The 20,104-nt window shown below is 34.3% G+C and overlaps 1 long non-coding RNA gene across 3 annotated transcripts in view; it reads right to left on the reverse strand.

The window, feature by feature from the left end:
* Positions 1 to 4,731: 4,731 nt before the first annotated feature.
* The window catches only part of LOC132362225 (uncharacterized), a 745,765-nt gene continuing 730,392 nt past the window's right edge, over positions 4,732 to 20,104 (reverse strand). For 2 of the 3 annotated variants that reach the window (XR_009502307.1, XR_009502304.1), the window contains one exon: positions 4,732 to 4,833. This is a non-coding gene — a long non-coding RNA (uncharacterized LOC132362225). Of the gene's footprint in view, positions 4,834 to 13,887; positions 13,931 to 20,104 lie in introns of those variants that run through there. The other variant, XR_009502305.1, reaches the window with a different exon arrangement.

Genomic DNA, 20,104 nt, shown 5'->3' on the forward strand with positions numbered 1-20,104 from the left:
CATGAGAAGTGGACACCTCACTCTTCAAGTCGCAAAAGAAGAACTTTGTTGTAATCTTATAAAAAAAATAGTTTCACCCTTATTTTATTTTTTTGAAAATCGCATCCCCACATACACACAATCTGGGAATACATGAATAAAAATATATTGCAAAATTATATATTTATAAAAATTAAAATATAACTAATTGACTAAAATCATCATCACAAGAAAAGAGCAATTTTGTAACTATGTGTGGTGATGGATGTTAACTAGATTTATTGTGGTGATCATTTTACAAAATATACAAATATCAAATCATGTTGTACACCTGAAACTAATATATGTCGATTAAACCTCAAAAAAACCCTATGAAAATTACAAATAGGTTATGTGAATATGGAAATTCTCAGCAGTAAGGCCAAAAATTCTTGTCGTTCTCCCTTAGGGATTTTTCAGTTTTCTTTTAGGCATACAAAATGTTTTTTGTTATATGAAGCAGAATTAAAACTGTAACATTTTATAAAATAAATTATTGACTAATTGGTCTTTTTCTTCACAGCAGAGCCAAACACTTTCTGTGGTTCATAATATTAAGCATTTATTTCTCATGAGAAAATAGATTATTTTTTTAATTTAATAAAGAAAATACATAAGCTGAACTTATAAAATTTCATGAAACATTTTCTTACTTGGCATATTAATGTTAACTTAAACAAAAATAATAGGGGCATCTCCTACCTGCATGTAAGATATTAAAGTTATTCTTGTTTAGTCAATAACAGGTAATTTCACTTCTGAACTTTAGGTTATTCATCAGGGAGAACAAGAGTACTGGTCCCATTATCTCCACGATTATGTTATTAACTTCTTACTCTAATTTTGGAACAAGATAGAAGCTGAGGCCTTGGAAGTGATTCCAGAACTTGCTGCGTGCCAGAATCAGCTGGAAAGCTTATGAAGAATACGAATTCCTTGGTCTCCTCCAGACTCACAGCGTCAGTATTTCAATGGAATAATAGTTTTTAACAAGCCCAGTAGGCAATAGTGATGTATCTTGGCCTCATACTGGAACTTATGACTTGCATTTAGGGATACTAAGTAAATGTAAGGCCTGATCTCAACTCTCAAATTTGGGGGTAGTGGGGGAAAGAAAAAAAAAGTATGTAGAAAGAGAAAAAAGTATGCACGCAAAATTTAAATTATTTTGATAGAAGTAATAAGGATATTTTGCAATAGTTATTTTTAAATGATTCTACCTGATTCAGTTGGCTGTTTTCATTCAGTGACAATAACATGTAAATGAGGTGGGCATAAATAAAACATAGCATTGAAAACTACCAAATTCGGGGCTTCCCTGGTGGCACAGTGGTTAAGAATCCACCTGCCAATGCAGGGGACACGGGTTCGAGCCCTGGTCTGGGAAGATCCCACATGCCATGGAGCAGCTAAGCCTGTGCGCCACAACTACTGAGCCTGCACTCTAGAGCCCGTGAGCCACAACTACTGAGCCCGTGCTCCACAACAAGAGAAGCCACCACAATGAGAAGCCCGTGCACCGCAACGAAGAGTAGCCCCTGCTTTCCGCAACTAGAGAAAGCCCGCGCACAGCAACGAAGACCCAATGCAGCCAAAAATAAAATAAAATGAAATAAAATAAATTTTTAAAAAATTAAAAAAATTAAAAACAAAGAACTACCAAATTCATCTCTGCCCCCTAATGATTCACAAATTTGCCCACAAATCTTTCTCTCTTTTTAATGGTTTTATAAAAAGAAGGGGAAACAAAAGAAGAGATGGCAAAGAAATAGTTCCTGAATGCTCAGGAAAAAACACAGTGGAAATGATCCAAATCCTAAAAACAAACAAACCCCCAGGAGTGTGTGAGTCTGTGTGAGTGTTGAGTGAGTGTGTGAGTGAACCAAGAATCAAGAGAGAAGTGAAGACAAGAGAAAAGAGATGAGGAAACAAAAAGAAAAGTATGGAAAAAAGGCAGGAGAGAGGATGGAGAAAAGCAAAGGAGCTACTACTGAGAAAATGAATAGAAAAAGAGGAGTTTGTAAATAAAGTGAGAAAGAAAAATCCAGCAAGTAAGAGATACCTGAAGAGAAAGGTTTTCAAGTTTTATTTGGTGATGGTGGCGGGGGTGTGTTCAGTCCCTTATATGTCCCAGCCCCTGACTGATCTGCAGCAAACTTACACATGTCTTCTTTGGGGCATGTATAAGACAAATTGTGCTAACAGATTGTGTCTGTAAAATCATTTTGTAACTTTAGCAGAGAAATAGTTCCTGTGCAAATCTGTCACACCAAGTACTTTTACTAAGTTACTAAAACTAAATTTGAGGGTAATGCTTGCCAACTTCCAGCCTGGCAGATTTTGGTGACTCAAGTAATTCTAGGTTTAAGCAAAATAAGGACACAACTGCTATCTTTGTCAAACATTGTTTAGTGTGTGTTAATACCACCTCTCAAACAAAATGGAGCATCGATTAGATTTCAAATATCTCACACATTTAGTTTTTGTTTTCAAAAATAAATGTAAAATATACATCTATTTTTTTTCAGTACCTGTACTATCATCTTTTCGAATCTTAAATAAGAGATCATTTCTGATCTTTGAGTATAGAAAAACTTCCCTATTACTAAGCAACTGTAGATCTCAGCCTGAGGAAACAAGATTAAACTGAAAATAATTTTTACTATCTTTATGTCAATCCCAGTTTATGTCAGTTATCTTGCTGAATAAACTTACAAAGTTATTAATCGAAATAAGAAACGTTATTACAGAAAAATTTTTGTAAGACAGTTGATCCATAACAATAATCTGCTGAGGTCTTGAAAGTCCTGAAGGTAAAATTTTGAGTGGTGTTAATGTTACAGTCTCTGATTTGAAACAGAAATCCAGCAAGCATATGAGATTCATGTTACAGAGGCTAATTTTTATCCGAGTCTCAGGAATACATTTCATTCACAACTGAGAAGGCTCTGTGGTAGTGCCAGTGTCTTCTTTAGATTCATTAATTCATTCTTTAGTAGCGTTTCTTCAAAATTGTTCTAACTATAAGTAATATAGCATAATTTGTAATCTGCTTTTTTACATTTCAAAGTCAATAAAATTTGCGTAAAGTTACATGTTTAGCAATTTTTTTTCCTTAGTTTTTAAAATTGGATTTAAGGATGTGACTCTGATTCTAGTTTTCCTATAAAGACTCAACCAAACCCTAGGCTTTAGCAGTAAGGTTTAATTGTATATTGAGTCTCTATGTTAGAGGACACAAATTCTCTCTTTGCTGTATTCAGTTTGAAAAGATAGATTTCAGTAATTTGTTGCAGTATGAACAAAGCATATCTCAGAATGTGGGTTGTTTCCTAAAGAAATGTTTTATTTTTTTTTTTTTTTACTTTCTTTTTTTCTTTTTTATTGGCTGCGCTGCATGGCATGTGGGATCTTATTTCCCTGAGCAGGGATCGAACCCGTGCCCCCTGCAGTGGAAGTGCAGAGTCTTAACCACTGAACCGCCAGGGAAGTCCCAAGAAATGTTTTAAAATAGAGATTTTAAATAAGACAGCTTCAAATTCATTGTCTCAGCTATTTACTGGTATAATACCTATCTAAAATAATGTATGCAGGGAGGACAATAATAATTCATTCAGGTAATTTGTAGTAGCATAGTCTAATGATGAAGTGGGGAGGAGGGGTTGAGCTGAAATGTGATAGTCAGAGAAGGCCTCCTGAAGGTGACACATAAGGGACACCTGACAGAAGGTGAGAGAGTAAATCATAGTCTGGAATTAAGTTCTAATACAGCAAACTGTTTCAACAATTTTAAATTTAATGGTGGATCCACCAAAGGTCACAAAAGTAAAACTCATACCTTTCTTTCTTTACGGGGACCCATATATTTTCATAAAGTTAAAAAAAAATTGTATAAATATTTCCATTTGTGCTTTCTATATAAAATACATTTTAGGAGTAGTAGCTGTGTTCATAAAAATGTTTACTAACTATTAAGTTAATACAGTTCCATTTCTAAAACACAAAGCAAAAATGATTAAAATATTTTCAAATAGTTTGATGAGAAAAATGCTTGATTTTCACTCTTATTTACTGTCCTTGAAATTTACAATGTAGTAGAGGATAAATGAGTAGAATATGTATGAGGAAAATATGGGAAAAAAATAATCTTTCTCAAGCCATGAGCCTAGAGTTATAGACGATGTAATCATTCAGACCTGGGACAGTGTGTAAACATTTGTACATTTGTTCAGCCTCAGAAATCTAGCCTTGTGTGTCTAATGATTTAAGACTTCTTTTTAACCTCTGACTCTTAATAGCATCTGAAAGTCCTCTGTAAACCAAGAATCTACTATAAAAAAGGGTTACATTGGGCTTTCAAACAACAAATGAAAGGAAGAGGTTGAGTGGTAAAAGGCGAGGAAGATCAAATAGTCTGTTTTTCATTCTAAACTATAGTCTCTATTTGAAAATTTTTTCCTGCTACTTAGCAATTCTTAAAGTCTGGGAACTCTGTCCAACACTTCTTTGAATACAAGCAAATATGGGTATCTTTAAGATTTTGAATTCTTGGGAGAGGCTGTTTTCACTGTATTCTCAAAGAAAATCTAAATTCTAAGAATTAGAACAATTGATGAAAAGGGGAACATAGAAGGTCAAAGCTATTATATTTCTGCTTGTTTACATTGCTTATTTTTGGCTTGATCTTTTTTTCTAGAGGCATCTTTAGACAAGTGACAGTCTGGCAAGTAGAATCCCTGTGTTCGTATTTCCTTTTTCTCTTGGGTTGGAGTGGCTGGAGTGACCATTTCCTCCAAACAAACCAGGCACATGAAACTGAAAAAAGATGAAAAGAGTTTCCAACAAAGTATGATAAGGTCATCATATTAAGTATTAGAATCACCATATTTGTTTAAATTTATAATTAAAACTTTAGGAATTATAAGCCTATTACCAAAGGCTTTAGCTATGATCCTTAATCTGTTATATGGGGAACTTTTACTGGATGACTTCTACCCTTTACATTTCCTAAATACAGGAACCTAAGGAATCAAGTGACCCACTTAGAGCTTCTAAACTTCTACAGACCTTCTAAAGACGCACTGACAAATGTACATGGGAAGGGCCATAGAGGAGGTAAAGCCCTCATTTTTACTGAGCTCCTGGTAATTTCACACACATTTTTTGTTTCATTTCTCTTAGTAACACAGTGAAGTAAGTTAGTTTTCTTTTTTTATGGATGAGAAATCTGCCAGTTCAGAAAGGTTAGTAACTTGCTGTATTAGTTTGCTAGGGTTGCAATAACAAAGTACCACAGTCTGAGTGGATTAGATACAGAAATTTATTGTCTGAGTTCTGGAGCCTAGAAGAATGAAATCAACCTGTCGGCAGGGTTGGTTCGTTCTGAGGGTTGTGAAGAAAGATCTGTTCCAGACCTCTCTTTTTGGCTTGTAGATGTCCTCACATTGTCTTCCCTCTGTCCCTGTCTGTGTCCCAATTTCCTCTTCTTATAATGACACCAGTCATATTGGATCAGGGCCCACCCTCGTGACTTCATTTAACTTGATCATCTCTGTACAGGCCCTATCTTTTTTTTTCCTTTCCTTTAAGAGGTAGTATTTTACGCCCACAACTTATGTTTAGGCCCCAAATCCTTTCACAGACTGAAAGCTTTCCCAATTCTTTTCATTGGTGGATGAACTTTTCTAGTGTCTGAGAATAAGAAAGCCTTCAAAGTTTCAGAGTTTAGGTAAGGGCCCAATGTAACTTCTCCAATATTCATAACTGTGGCCATCTCCTCATTTTGTAAGATCATTAGAACTTGAGATCTTAGTGCCCAGACCCTGGGCCTATATCTAGCCCAGTTGCAATGGGTTAATGAAGTTTTCAGCCTTCTCTTTGCTACTGTGGCTTTGATTTTTCTCTTTCATTTTTAAAGATTTTTCATTCATTACTTAAAACTTAGCAAGGTATTACTTTTTATTATATTTGATCCAACATTTCTATGTGCCTATATGTGTGTGTGTGTGTGTGTGTGTGTGTGTGTAGGGAAAGGGGATTTGATAGCGTATCCATTTTAGTTTATTCCACTATGATGAAGGAAAGCATTTCAGACACATATTAAGGTTTGACAATGACCTTAGAAGAAAAGTAGACTGTAGATCCACAGAGGATATGATAGCATCTTATATTTCATTTTATTCCCCACCTCTACTACCCACACATATAAACACAGTGTTCTTGTAGTTACAAGGGCTTCTGTTAGGAGATATTCAATAAATTGCTCTTCAATGAATCTGTGTATGAATGAAGAATATCTAGGACATAGTACACTGATGTGTGGAGTTGTAGCCTTCAAAGGTTTCTCAATTTTTGTTTATAGCAGGCAATTACTTTCATTATTTATCTAACAAATAAATGTATTAAATTCTTTCTATTTGGCAAACTTTCAAAAGTTTACAGTTTAATGCAATGTCTGTGTGTATATATTTGTTGACTAATAATTCCACCAATATAATGCATGCATGCTAAGAGCCAGGGGTGTAACTATCATTATGGAAACACAGAGCAAAAGTATCTCTGACTTGTCAGAGAACATTAATGAAGGCTTCCCATTGGCAACTGCGTTGGAACTGAGACTTAAAAGATGAATAGAAGGGAATAAGGTGCAACGAGGGTGACAAGCAATAGCAGAAGACCATTTCCGGCTAAGTGAACAACAGCAAATCTACAAGATTTACAAAAAGATTCGAATGAGGAAAAATTAAGTTAATGTGATTGTAGAAATGCATATTTGTTTTGAGGTGGCAGAGGAGTTAATAAGGCATTGTGGGAAACAAATTTAGAAACGTTGGCGAAGTCAGACCATGAAAGCCACATCAGGTCTTCCTAAGAAGTTTGGATTTTACAGTGTAGGAGACATTGTGTCATTAAAGGATTTTAAGAGGAAAAGATATGATCAAATTAAGGATTTATAAGGCCTGCTCTTAGAGCAGTGCGGAGATGATTTAGAAGTGAAAGAGACTAGTTAAGTGGTTGGCAAGAAATTGCAAGGCCCTCACCTAAGGTAGTAGAAGGGGGCCAGTGTGGAGGAGATAGATTAGAGAAATAACTAGGCGATCACATCCCCTGGGCTTGGTAAAACCCGGACTATGTGAATGGACTGAAAATAGTAATTCAGTCAACAGAAAGTACTCTGCCCATGTATAAACTAATTATTAGATTTAAAGAGTACCTAAAAGTTGGAATTGATTCTCTGATGAGAAGGATGTAAATTATTAGCTCAGGCCCTAAGAAACTCTTCAGAGCCACAGCTGATACATTTGTAAAGTGTCTCTAAATTAACTGAAAGTGGTCATACATGGATGGCTCTGACATTGAAAAGAAAAACGTCTACATAGCTAAGTTTGTGCTTAGCCAAGATAGTTTCCTCCTCCTATACTTTCGAAATTGCAGCCCACATGTGAATTGCGAACATATTTGCTTTCACCAAATTCAGGCAACCTCATTTACAGTAGCGTCGTCTGCAGACAATGTTTAATTGCTGCTTCTTTTCAATACAACTGAAACTACCCAGTATAACTTTTTTCAAAAAAGGAGTCAAAAGCAAGACATGGAATTCTTAAGTGGAGCTTTTGTAGTAACATTTTGAACAATTTCTAGAAGTTGAAAAACGCTGATTGGTCGCCTAGAGGGTTATGCTAAGGAAAACAAGACAGAAATCCAAGCTGTAGAATTCATGAAAACCTTTGTCATGGCAAACAATAGTGAAACCCAACATTGCCTGGAAGGGGAAATTTGAGTCTGCAATCTGTTAGACTTTATGCACTGATAACCGATAAGATTCTGTGCTGCATTTTGAAAGGAATACAGTAAACACAATTCTAGACAGATCTGCCTCAGGCTTAACATGACACTTAAGTGCTCTGCAAGGGAAAAGGAAAGGCAATTCTGGACACATTACAAACTGTTTTTATTTTCTAGCATTAAAGCTAAGATGTCAGGTAGCCTCTGTTAACAGGGAAAAAAGTCCTCTTGACTGTGTTTCTTCTAGTCTATATAGACTTTGATGTGGAGTGAGAAGATAATTATTTTAAGTAAAAATATGTGTGAATGTTTAAAAATTCTGTCTATCACCGAGGCATTTTGGGTTTTTGGTTTTGGGGTATTTTTGTTTGTTTGTTTGTTTTTTGAAAATGCTATAACTCCAAAACAAACTAAATGCAATTGCAATAGAATAAGTAAATACTTACAAGTAAATCTGAATTGAAAGTCACTTTAGACAGTGGAAAAATAATAACTAAAGACTATGTCATTTTTAACTTCAGCAATCATATGTCTTTAGGAACCCCCAACCCAGGAGGGGAGAAAGAGCAGCCACATAACAACAAAAGTATCTTTTATTATGTTGAGTCAAGCATTTGATGGTCTAAGATAGAAATTATCTGGGTTTGCAAAAGTAAAGCGTTCAACCAGTGCCTTGAAACTAGAGTAACCTGTGGAACTGTACTCTAATTATCCAGAAATTATGAAAGAAATGGGATGATTATGGACATTTACTAAAGAAAAATATTCTTCACTGTTAGAGCATATTAATTTCCATGAAGTGAAATACAAACAAAAGTTGTATGGCATTTGTTTTAAAATTATGGAGGGATTTTTGGTTGGGGAACAAAATTCATTTTCTATGGTTTATACTGAGATGAATTTTCTTCCCTGCTAGTAATTCTAGGTGGAATTATCCATATAGTTTATGATTACCTGTGCACAATATAAACAAAACGAATAGGAATTAGGCAACTATATGGGTTGAATTGAAAAAAATATAAAATTATAGTTTCTTATGATCTTGAGTCATTTAAGTTTTAGCTCATATTTTCTGCTCTGTATTGGCTATAAAGGCACATTTTCTAATTACTTAGGAACTTGCATTTATTCTTTGACATTCCTAAATGCAAGACTAATAAATCTATAATAAAACCTTTATTATAACATATTAAATATTATTATTGGAGTTTCTTTTTTAATTCAAAACACTCTGATGTAATTTCCAAATGATTTTAACTATGTAAATTGATTAAATAATTTAATATCAAGACACTACGTATATCATTTCCCTGAAAGCAAAGAATTGAAAGTCCTGCTTAGTTTATGAAAGCTTAGAGCTGCAACTTTTCTTACACTATTCTAGGGAAAATTATGTGGTATTTGAAAGAGCAACAGAGAGTTGGGATTGCATCTAAGTCCTACTACTATAGCTTTTTGACTCTGGAAAAATTCATTAATATTTAATGAATGAAATATTTAATTAATTAAATTTTCCTCAAATGTGAACTAATAAGAAGAAGAATAGCAACAACTTTGGAAGATTCCTTTAAGATTTAGAGATAATGTGTATAAAGAAATTATCAAGGCAGTTAGCACACGGTAGGTTTTCAGAAAATAACAATTTTCCTAGGGGTAGAAGAAGTAGTCATTAGTAGCAGTGTGTTATTACCACCACTGGAGGTGAGTGTAAAATAATTATGTTTAATATTGTAAGTTAGTATAAAAGAAAAGATTATTTTATAAACAAATATCTTTTAAATTACATTCTTAACTCCATTTTGACAATATTTCCACTCTTGATGGTTTATCATTATTGAAAATAATGTTATGCCCAGTTGTATTCTTAATCAAGACACTGTGTCAGACACGTACAAAGTGACAGAGATGCAAAAGTGAAAAAAGTCTTTACTATAAGAAAGACACAGTCTATTTGAAGAAATAAATACTCATATAAATAATTATTGGAGTATGGAAATCGTCGGAAGTCAGGAACTATTAGGGATATCTGTCGAGCACAGGAGTCACTGTTCGGGAAGTTGGGTCTTCATAGAGAAGGTAACAAACGAGAATAAAGGTAAAAGAAGAGTAGAAGGGAAATGGGCAGACAGCTAGGTATTAGAGCTGAGAGTTGAGAGGGCTTTTCACATCAAAAGCCAAAACCTGTGAAATTATTTGGCATTTTGAGCAGACGAGAAAAGGTATTTCATCTCAACTTGCCAATATCAATATTTAAAATCATGATTATTGCTGCTACTTGTAACATTTCTTCACAATTAGAAGACTAAAAATACCACCAATGTTTGAAACAACCTATGATTTTTCAGTTTCAGCAGTCAAATTACAAGTACTTGATATAATTTTCTTAGCTAACCATTACTTAGAAAATTACAGTTTAATTGGCTTATATGTTTCTAATTATAAAATAAAATTACTAGGGAATATGTGAGTGTTAATTAAAGTAAGTAAAATGAATAAAATAGAAATCCTCAGAAATCATATCATAGAGAAACGATTGCTGTTTCTAATTTGGTGTATTTCCACATACATTGTTTCTGAGCTGCTAAAGACATTGGGTTGCTGGACCTTAAAGCATTTAACCAATTCCTAATTGTTGTACGCTGAAATTCATTTTGATATTTTGACATTATTCACAATACTATGGTGCGCAATATGGAAACATCTCTAATCTCTTTAGGATAAATTCTGCAACGATGGATAAAGGGAATTTTAAGTCTCCAGATACATATGAAGTTGCCCTAAGGAAAGGTTGGGCCAATTCCACTGCTCAATTTTATCCCCAGTGCTAGGTATTATCATGTTTTAAATATTTTAAAATTTAATAGGAAACAGCCATTATGTCATTATTATTTAAATTTTTATTACCAATAAAGATAAAAATATTTTCCCTTAGAATTTGGAGAGAGAGGAATTGTTATTTTTTTTCAAAAATTGAGGATAATAAATAGGATTATTCTTTCCATCTGCACCTGGATCCAAATAAACCATTACCAATATAAGTAGACAACTGTAAGTCACAACTGTGTTCTCCTTCCCTGTACTAAAATTAAACAATTATAAATTACCTTTAGAGATATAGCTTTTTTTAAACCAAGAATTGAAATCATGAGATGTATTGACCAAGTTTAGTCACCATTTATTGATGCAGGAAGAGACAGATTTGTTGGGAATAAGATGAAATCAACAGAAAACTTTTAGATTTCCTTGCTTTTCATCTTAATAAATAAGATTTTTAGAGGGTAACTTCTATCATAAACACTATTAAGAAAAAAAAAAAACAGTTGGTATACTAAAGATAGATCTAAAATTAAGGTTGATAAGCCCCAGATTTAGAATGAAAGGTGGAAGGAATTGTGATTTATTCAATCAAATACCCATCATACCAGGCGTCAAGACAAAGTTTCATAATATAGACCACACATAGTCACGTGCACTTATTTCTTATACTTCAGAAAAGCAGCCTTAATAGCTGGGCCCAGCATCCAGCACAGTGTCCTGTATACTCCCGTGCTCATTATATTTCTATTAATTGATCCTGTTCAGTGCTACAATTATCTGGATATATGGAGTTTAAAGGGGAGAGGTGGGTATAAAAGAATACTGTCATAACAATGTAACTATTACTTTTGGCAAATGTTTTTGTCATAAAAATGTAACTATTATTTTTGGCAAATGTTTTTATATAGAAGCAAACTCATAGGGCTGAAAATAAAAATAATACTACTAATAATAGGAGGCAATATTCTTAGCATTTTTTAGATTTACAAATGTAAGATTTAGAATTAGATCAAAATCTACAAACTGTTCAAAATACACGGGCTGATTCAAAAATAGAATTTCAATTTTACAGATTGTGTTTAGAAATCAGCATGATTGTCTGCACTTGGTCAATGAGGGTTTGAGAAATTGATAGTAACATTTAAAAACAGAGAGTAAAAGTTAAGTGCTAAGGGAAATTGTTGACAAAATCAGTGTCCTTATAGCTACTATTTGAAGAAAAGGCCTGAAGGTCTTATGATAACTTAAAAACATTGAATGTGGCATTTATTAATAGCAAACAATGTAAATAAGGATGTATCAAAGAATTACAATATGGTTAGAGTCATTTTCACATCTATAAGCCTTCTGAAGCTATTCACCTAATTAATTAATATGTATTTATCAGCAGCACAAAAGAGTAGCATTCCACTTCCTTTGTGGTTTCTGTCATCAAACTTTAAATTGATGGAATTAAAGACAAAATTTTGATAGTTTCTGCTCCTGAATAAGGCTAGATTTAAACAGACTGTCTTTTATTGAATCACAGTTCAGAAAATGTTCTTTGAACTGAACTGAATTTAAAGGCTTATTATTTTGTTCTGAAAGTTTAAGCTTGTATTCTCTGCTGTGCAACAAGGGAAATTCAGGACTAGTTTGGTAGCATAATTCCAACATTTAGATTAACTCCTAGGGTATCCCATTAGTATTACAGAGATTGTATGATAGTTCTACCCTATTAAGTTTTTATATAAAACATAACTTTAAAAAAATTGAATCCAACAATAATTGCCACCATCTGTATGTTAACCTTAATAGAAATATCATTAAAGAAAAAAATGAATTACCTACCTAATTAACTAGCAAATTTTATAAAATGCTTATTTTAATACAACCTTAATGCAGTTCCTAGTCTCACAAAAGCACATAGAAGCTTCAGGGAATTTTAAAGCTGTCCTGGTTATCAGCTTATCCTTGTAAGCTTTGGCTTATCTTATCAAAGTAAGGCATCACTTTTGCTTCCTTCTGCTAATAAGGTCTGGAACAGAGCTTTCCTCTAGCAGTGCAGTAATTCCTTTTGCAGACAGAAGTGTTCAGTCTGTTGTCTCTCCCCTCACTTATCTCTCTCTACAGTTTTTTTTTTTTTTTTTTTCAGGGTAACCAGAGATCCAAATTCATTTACCACTAGTGCTGGAACTTTAAGATTCTAAGGAATACGAAGCATCTTTTTATCCTCAAAACCTCAATGCTAGATTTTGGTTTTCCAGATGTCTAGATGATTGTGTAGGAATGTAGATTTTGGGGTAAATTATAAATCATGGTTGAATTATGCCTGACTCAAGCATTATCATGATTCTGTCCCTTTTGTCCATGACAATGGTAAAATTATTTAACTCTCAGTACCTTTATTCCCCTTTTCGTAACCTGGTGATGAAAACTAGTAACTCACAAGGTAAGTGCAAAGATAAATGAATTAATATAGACACCACAAAATTGCATATTTTATAATTACTACTACTACTGTTAATACTTTTAAGTGAGATAATCTATATTAAATGTCTGATACAATTATTATTTTTTGTTGTTATTTTACACTAGTCCATTATCCCAGTTAATAAGTGATTAACAATGATTTACAAATGGCAGATTTGGAAGACAGATTTCAAATTCAATATTACTTTAGTAAATATAAAAGACAGTCAGATATAAACAGATTACAGCTTCATCAAGGCAAATTTTACTGAGAACAGTAGAAGAGGATGGACGTGAAAGAAGAAGAAAGGATGGGGGAGGGATAAATTAGGAGTTTGGGATTAACATATACACACTAGTATACATAAATAGATAATGAACAAGCATCTACTGACCTACTATATAGCACGGGGAGCTATACTCAATATTTTGCAATAAACTATAAGGGAAAAGATTCTGAATAAGAATATATATATATGTATGATTCACCTTGCTGTACACCTGAAACTAACACAACATTGTAAATCAACTATACTTCAATAAAAACAAACAACAAAAAAATTAACTGATTAAATTTGGGAGCAATGGGAAAAAATTAAAGTATGAAGAAGAAACTGGGTATAGTCAATCAGCAGTATAAACATTACAGTTGGAAAGGCAAAGTTAATGCTATGTTACAAAATGAAGGACACAGTATGTAAGAACTATGAGGTAATCTTCTTAATGAACGGACAACTTGTCAAACCCTTCCTGGAACTCTGCAGCATGTAGAAGACTCCCAATCTTAAAAGGAATGTGAAAACTTGGAGAGGGTTCAGAGGACAGCCACAAAGATAATGAATTGGTTGTAAAGTAAGACCTACAAGAAAAGGTTAAAAGATCTGGAATTATTCAACTTGGAGGCAAGAACTTCGAAGTTATTTAAATCCTCAAGTTAAAAATATACAGTGCCCATCTCAAGCCTCTCCATGAATTAAGAGGAGGAAATTAGTTTAAATCTCTGGATGAAAAATTTATAGAATTTAAACAATAATTTAGCAAACAGATTCATTACACATCATTAAGGGCTCCTGAGAGTGGTTTACAAAATGTACATGCTCCTTTAAGTTGTATAATTTATTTACATATTTATTTTAGTTAGCTGTGAAGGTGCAGTCTTTGATGAAGAAGAGAAATGGCCTAGATGACCTAGCAGGGTTCTTTACAGCCTTAAATTTCACTGAAATCCAGAGTTAAGTATTAATAGTCCACTAAATCATTGCCACATTTCTAACCTTGTCTCTCGCTCATTTGTTTTAGGACTGTGGGGGTGAGAAGGAAATGGAGGTGATTTGTTCCAAGGTGAGTCTGGGAGAAGGGGACAGGGTTGGAGGTGTGGAGAGGAGGGAAGGTGGACCAGTTGGGAGAAGGGCATTCCAGGCAGAGAGAACTGCAGTTTAAAGGCACAGAAATGAGAAAGAGAAAGTGCAGCACATACAGGCCATGGGGCATAATATGGGTGTGGCTGAAACAAAGTGTACATGGAGAGGATGGTAGGAAGTGGATACTGGAAAAATTGGCTGACATGAGACCATGTGGGTGTTTTAGTTTCGTGATCTTCATTTTTTAGGTGTAAAGATTTGAAGGACATTTAAGAGAGGAATGCTGTAATCAGATTTCTATTTTGGGAAAATCATGCTGAGAACAATGTGAATGATGGATTATAGAGGAGAGACTGGAAGAAGAGCTGATAGGTTTCTATCCAGTCAGTCCATTTGAAAGATAATAAGGATCTAAACTAGGTCATTGTGGGGATATGGAAGGATAACAAAGATTAGGAATGTATAGGCGGTAAGATGAGCTTAAGAGTCCACATGGGTGTTAAGTGTGGGAATGAGAGAAGGCTGGGTCTGGGGTAATTTTTAGTTTGATACTTCTAGCATCTAGGAGAAAAATATTTTATAAAATAGGATATTCAGTGATACAGAGCTTTGACTAAATCATTTGCTTATCATTTTATCAACAAATGAGTGGTTATTATGTATCAGACATTATATTAGGCACTGAGGATACCAGTGTTTATTAGCAGGTAAATATATGGCCTGGTTTGCTTGGAACAGTCCTGGTTGACTGGCTCTACTCATCCACTGACAGATGACTAGATAAACAAAATGTGATATATACATACAGTGGAATATTATTCAGCCTTAAATACAGAGGACATTCTGATGTGTGCTACAACATGGATGAAACGAGGATATTATGCTAAGTGAAATAAGCCAGTCACAAAAAAGACAAATGCTGCACAATTCCACTTATACAAGGTAGTCATACTTATAAAGACAAAAAGCAGAATGGTGGCTGCCAGGGGCCGGGGAAGAAGAAATGAGGAGTTGTTGTTTAACGGATATAGAGATAGAGTTTTGCAAGATGAAAAAGTTCTGGAGATTGACTGCACAACAGTGTGAATATACTTAAAACTACTGAACTAAGGGCTTCCCTGGTGGTGCAGTTGTTGGGAGTCCACCTGCCAATGCAGGGGACATGGGTTCGAGCCCTGGTCTGGGAGGATCCCATATGCCACGGAGCAACTAAGCCCGTGTGCCGCAACTACTGAGCCTGCACTCTAGAGCCTGCGAGCCACAACTACTGAGCCCACGTGCCACAACTGTTGAGACCCATGCGCCTGGAGCCTGTGCTCCGCAACAGGAGAGGCTACCACAGGGAGAAGCCCACGCACCGTGACGAAGGGTGGCCCCTGCCCACCGCAACCAGAGAGGGCCCGCACGCAGCAAAGAAGACCCAACACAGAAAAAAATAAATAAAAATTAATTAATTAATTTAAAAAAACCTACTGAACTGTACACTTTCAATGGTTAAGATGGTAAATTTTATGTTATGTCTATTTACCACAGTTGAAAAAACTTTGTTTTGGTTAATGCCTTTAGTCATAACTTGAAATTTCCTTTGAATTTTTTGAGATAAAAAATAATGAATGAAAGATTCTATATATATTAGGTTTTATCAATTCCTTGGATTTTTCCTACAACGTTTGGTTTACGGTTAACAATACCCAATAATTTTCCTTGGAGGAAATGAATTTTACTGTCCGGTGAGGTTCAAGAGTAATTTTATGTTGGTGCCATTTTCTGTAACTCAGGTCTCTGGGCTAAGGGTCCGTAGTCCATCCTGTGGTTTGCCTTTGGGAACAGCTACTCAAAACTGTTAATGATAAGCTTGGATATAGCACATCAAACCTCTACAATATTTGATCATATCAGCCTTTTAAACAGCAGCATTAAGGAGAGGAGTTAGGTTTCTATACTCATGTGATATCTGGGCCTAATTCATGTAGAAATAGTTTATGAGTTCCTGCTGGGTGGACCTAATGTCCATGAGAGTTACTGACAAAGCCTTTGACCATGAAAACTCATTTTGCCAGTTTCAGTTTTTGATATGCCATTCATTCATTCTGTTTTATCTGAGGACTGAGGATGGCAGTGAGGCCTATTGGTTATAGAGTTCCTTATTTACTCTCACAGTGAAATTGATACTCATATTACCAGACATGTAGGAGATTCTTCCCCAGGTGGAAAATGTAAGGTCTAAAATTTCTTTGCTTCTGTGAGAACAGTTGTTTTATTGTTAAAGAATCCAAAAAAGGACAGAGGAGCATGAAAAGGGCTTCTAGCCAACCAGAAAACAAACAGATAATATTAAGAGCATATTCATAACCATATGGGACAGGGTCTAGAGTGAACCTTATTTGTAGATATTCAAACAGGCCTAAAATTTGAGCCTATATTCTTATCCCACTTTAAAAGTTTTTAGGACTGTGGGCTTGAACAGTTTAAAAAAACAAAGAAAAGACATAAAGACATTCTGGGCAATCTCAGAAGTTTCACCAATAAAGCCTATTTAAGATAATTGTTGTTAGGTCTTCCTCTCTGTGGTGGTTTATAACATATAACATTTTTGACAGACTTTCTTTTAGCCTATTTGGGCAGATAGTCTTAACGCCACCAGAGAGACACTCTGAGTGGAACAAAGAATCAAATCTTTACCAAAGTGTCTTTTTTTTTCCCCCCCTCAGAATTAGGTACTTAAAACTGGCATTGAATCAAGACTTAATGGCATCAGTCAGGATGTAGTTTTGGCTTTGATTTTTGAACTGTTGAATAGTCTAGATGTGTTTTAAAACAGCCCATTTAGCATTAAAATTCACTAAAACATAGCCCTTTGCTGTTAAATCTGCTTTTTAGTAGGTGCCTTAACCTTAGTTATAACCAATTCCTTTGGAAGAAGCAAGACATTTAATTAGGTTTTGATATGGTTGCCATGTTTAATTGTAGTATCACCTCCTTGTTGCTTCCAAAGCACCAACATCATTAAGGTTCCAAAAGATAGATAACTTCTACCCTTACAGACATTTCCTCTCCTATCTATGGCTACTGGACAGGGCTCAGTAACTCCAGCATCAACTAAGAATGAAATATTCTCTTCTTGCCATTGTATGAGAATTTCTCCCTATTTTGTTAAGGATAACTTTGGTCAAACAGGAGGCATCATTCATCATTAGATCAGACAAAGTTTGTTCTTTATCTTTTTTAGATTTTATCTTTTAAGATAAGGCAGGGCAATTGTTTATTCAATGTCTCCTGTTCTTCCTATATTGACAGGTATGAGGGGTTTTGTTGTTGTTGTTAATTTGTTTTGTTTTGTTTTCCAAGAGTATTCCCAGAGATGTCCTTGTTTTTAGGTTTATCTAATTGCCAAATTTGAAGAGTTATTAGGTTTGAAGAGTTATTAGGAGTTAGTGATATATATATTAGTTAAAGTATCTTCAAAATGCTCAGTGAGGTCTTGTAGAGCAGAGATGGGGAAGTCTGCCATTCTATTTTTGTATTTCTTACTAAATCTGCCGCCTCAGATTTAAGACAGTCAGCAAGAAAGGTGAATAGGACAGTTGTAATATCTTCTCTCTGAGTGGAACCCAGATACTTTCTGAAACTGTTAGTGAGATGGTCTCAATATCTGGGATGTATTCATTTTTTCCCCTTGTATATAGGACTGGATATTTTACCAATTTTTACAGAAAAGACCTCAGGGATTGCCTCTAACAGACCTTGTTCTACCTTTATACTCTTTTTGTATCTGTCCTTGGCTAAATTTTGATTCATATATATTTTAAAAATTTTTAATTTTATTGGAGTATAAATATGCTGTGTTAGTTTCAGGTTGATTCATATATTTGATATCATTTTGGTAATTAATTCACTCTTATTTTTCCAATCAAGTTTTGACCTTCTTTGGTCCTAAGAGGAGACTCCTGGACAAAATGTTCAAAGGGCAATACTAAATTTTTAGGTGAATTTTTACCTTTACTTGTGAGGGTTAGGAAAGTCTTTAACGAGATAATTCAAATCTAATCTTGACTAAGGTTTAAAACCATAAAGCCAGCAAGATTGGTCATCTTCTGTAACTATGTTATAAGACACTGTATGTGGGTATTGACCAACAAGAGTGTATGTATGTAGGAAAGGTTGGTAGGAAAAAGAAGAGGGTAGAAGGGGCAGAAGGAAGAGAAGGAATTAAGCAAGGGGTAAGGGGTGGGCAGTTGGGGTCAGAGTAGAGGAGGCCAAGAGAGAAGCCAGGAAAGAGTTTAATCTAGAATTGTATCTGGAAGAGGGGACTGTTCAAGTATAAATTTTAGCTCTTCCCTATAGGTACTTTGTTTCTCCGGGTAGCAATTTTAGAATTTCCCTGGATTTTAAAAAGCCTCTTCCTATCAATCCAAATGTATAGCTGACCACTGAATATTCTAAGTCTTAGGATCCTTTGGTTTCCAACATGCCACACAGGTAAATTATTTTATTCATATCTCAATTTCCCCAAATAGGCCACTGAAATTCTATATGGTCCTTAGTAAAATTCTGCAAGTGCTTCACATATTTAGTGCTTTTGTCACTATAATGTCTCTACCAATATTCATTCTCATTAATAACAAATGCATGTGAAATACAACATAAGTTGACTATTTTCTACATACAAAATGGCCAAGCACTCAAGGAGACATGCTCTCTCTTGCTGCTTTTGGCCAGAGATGTGACTTTTTCCTGAGGAGAAATTTGACAATATGCATTAGAAGCCTTAAAAAATATCTCTTGCCCCTATAGTCTAATGAATTCACTTTTAAGAATGTATCCAAAGAAAATAATCAGATACAGAAAAATGATATTGTTAGAAATATTTATTCTACAATATAAAAAGCAAAAATGTTTTTGAAATACATTTAAATACAAAGGACAACAAAAACTTTTAAGTTAAAAATCAGGAGACAAAACTATGTACTGTAGTATCTCAAATTTGTGAAAATATTTAGTTTGAAAATAGACTCTAAGGCAAGATACTCAAAAGCAGAAAATGGGATTTGGGATTGTTGGTGATCTAAATTTGTTATTCATAGCTTTCTGAATTTTCTAAATTTTCCAAGCATGTCATATATTCCTTCTCTAATCATAAAAATGAAAAATATGAAACTCCATATATCTATATATATATTAATTGCTACTTATTAGAGTCAATATTGAAAAAGAACTTTGCCTCAAACTATTCATGGCATTTATCAGCCTGATTTCTCCTTTAATATTTAAAAGGCATAGTTACATACATTATTTATATACATATGTAATTACATGTGTGTATACATATATAATGCACAGATATGTGTGTGTACATACATCTATATACATACATATATGTATGTGTATTCACAATGGAGGCAAAAGTGAAAATATTATTGTGACATCAACATCTTTATAATTAAAGATGGCTATTCTACCACTTATGTTTCAGAACTCCATTCAATGAGATCTATAACTTCAAAATTCACTAACATGTCAGGAACTTATAAATTCCAGCAAGATATAATGTAAACAAAACAAAACAAAGCAAAACAAACCAAGGCACAAAAGGTCAAAAAAGAAAATAGAAGTGTTCTTTCAGGAGCATAGTTGGTTGTTCTTAACTTTTCTATTGAACCAATGTATGGCAA

Source organism: Balaenoptera ricei, chromosome 3 (genome assembly GCF_028023285.1).
Source record: "Balaenoptera ricei isolate mBalRic1 chromosome 3, mBalRic1.hap2, whole genome shotgun sequence".
NCBI lineage: Eukaryota > Metazoa > Chordata > Mammalia > Artiodactyla > Balaenopteridae > Balaenoptera > Balaenoptera ricei.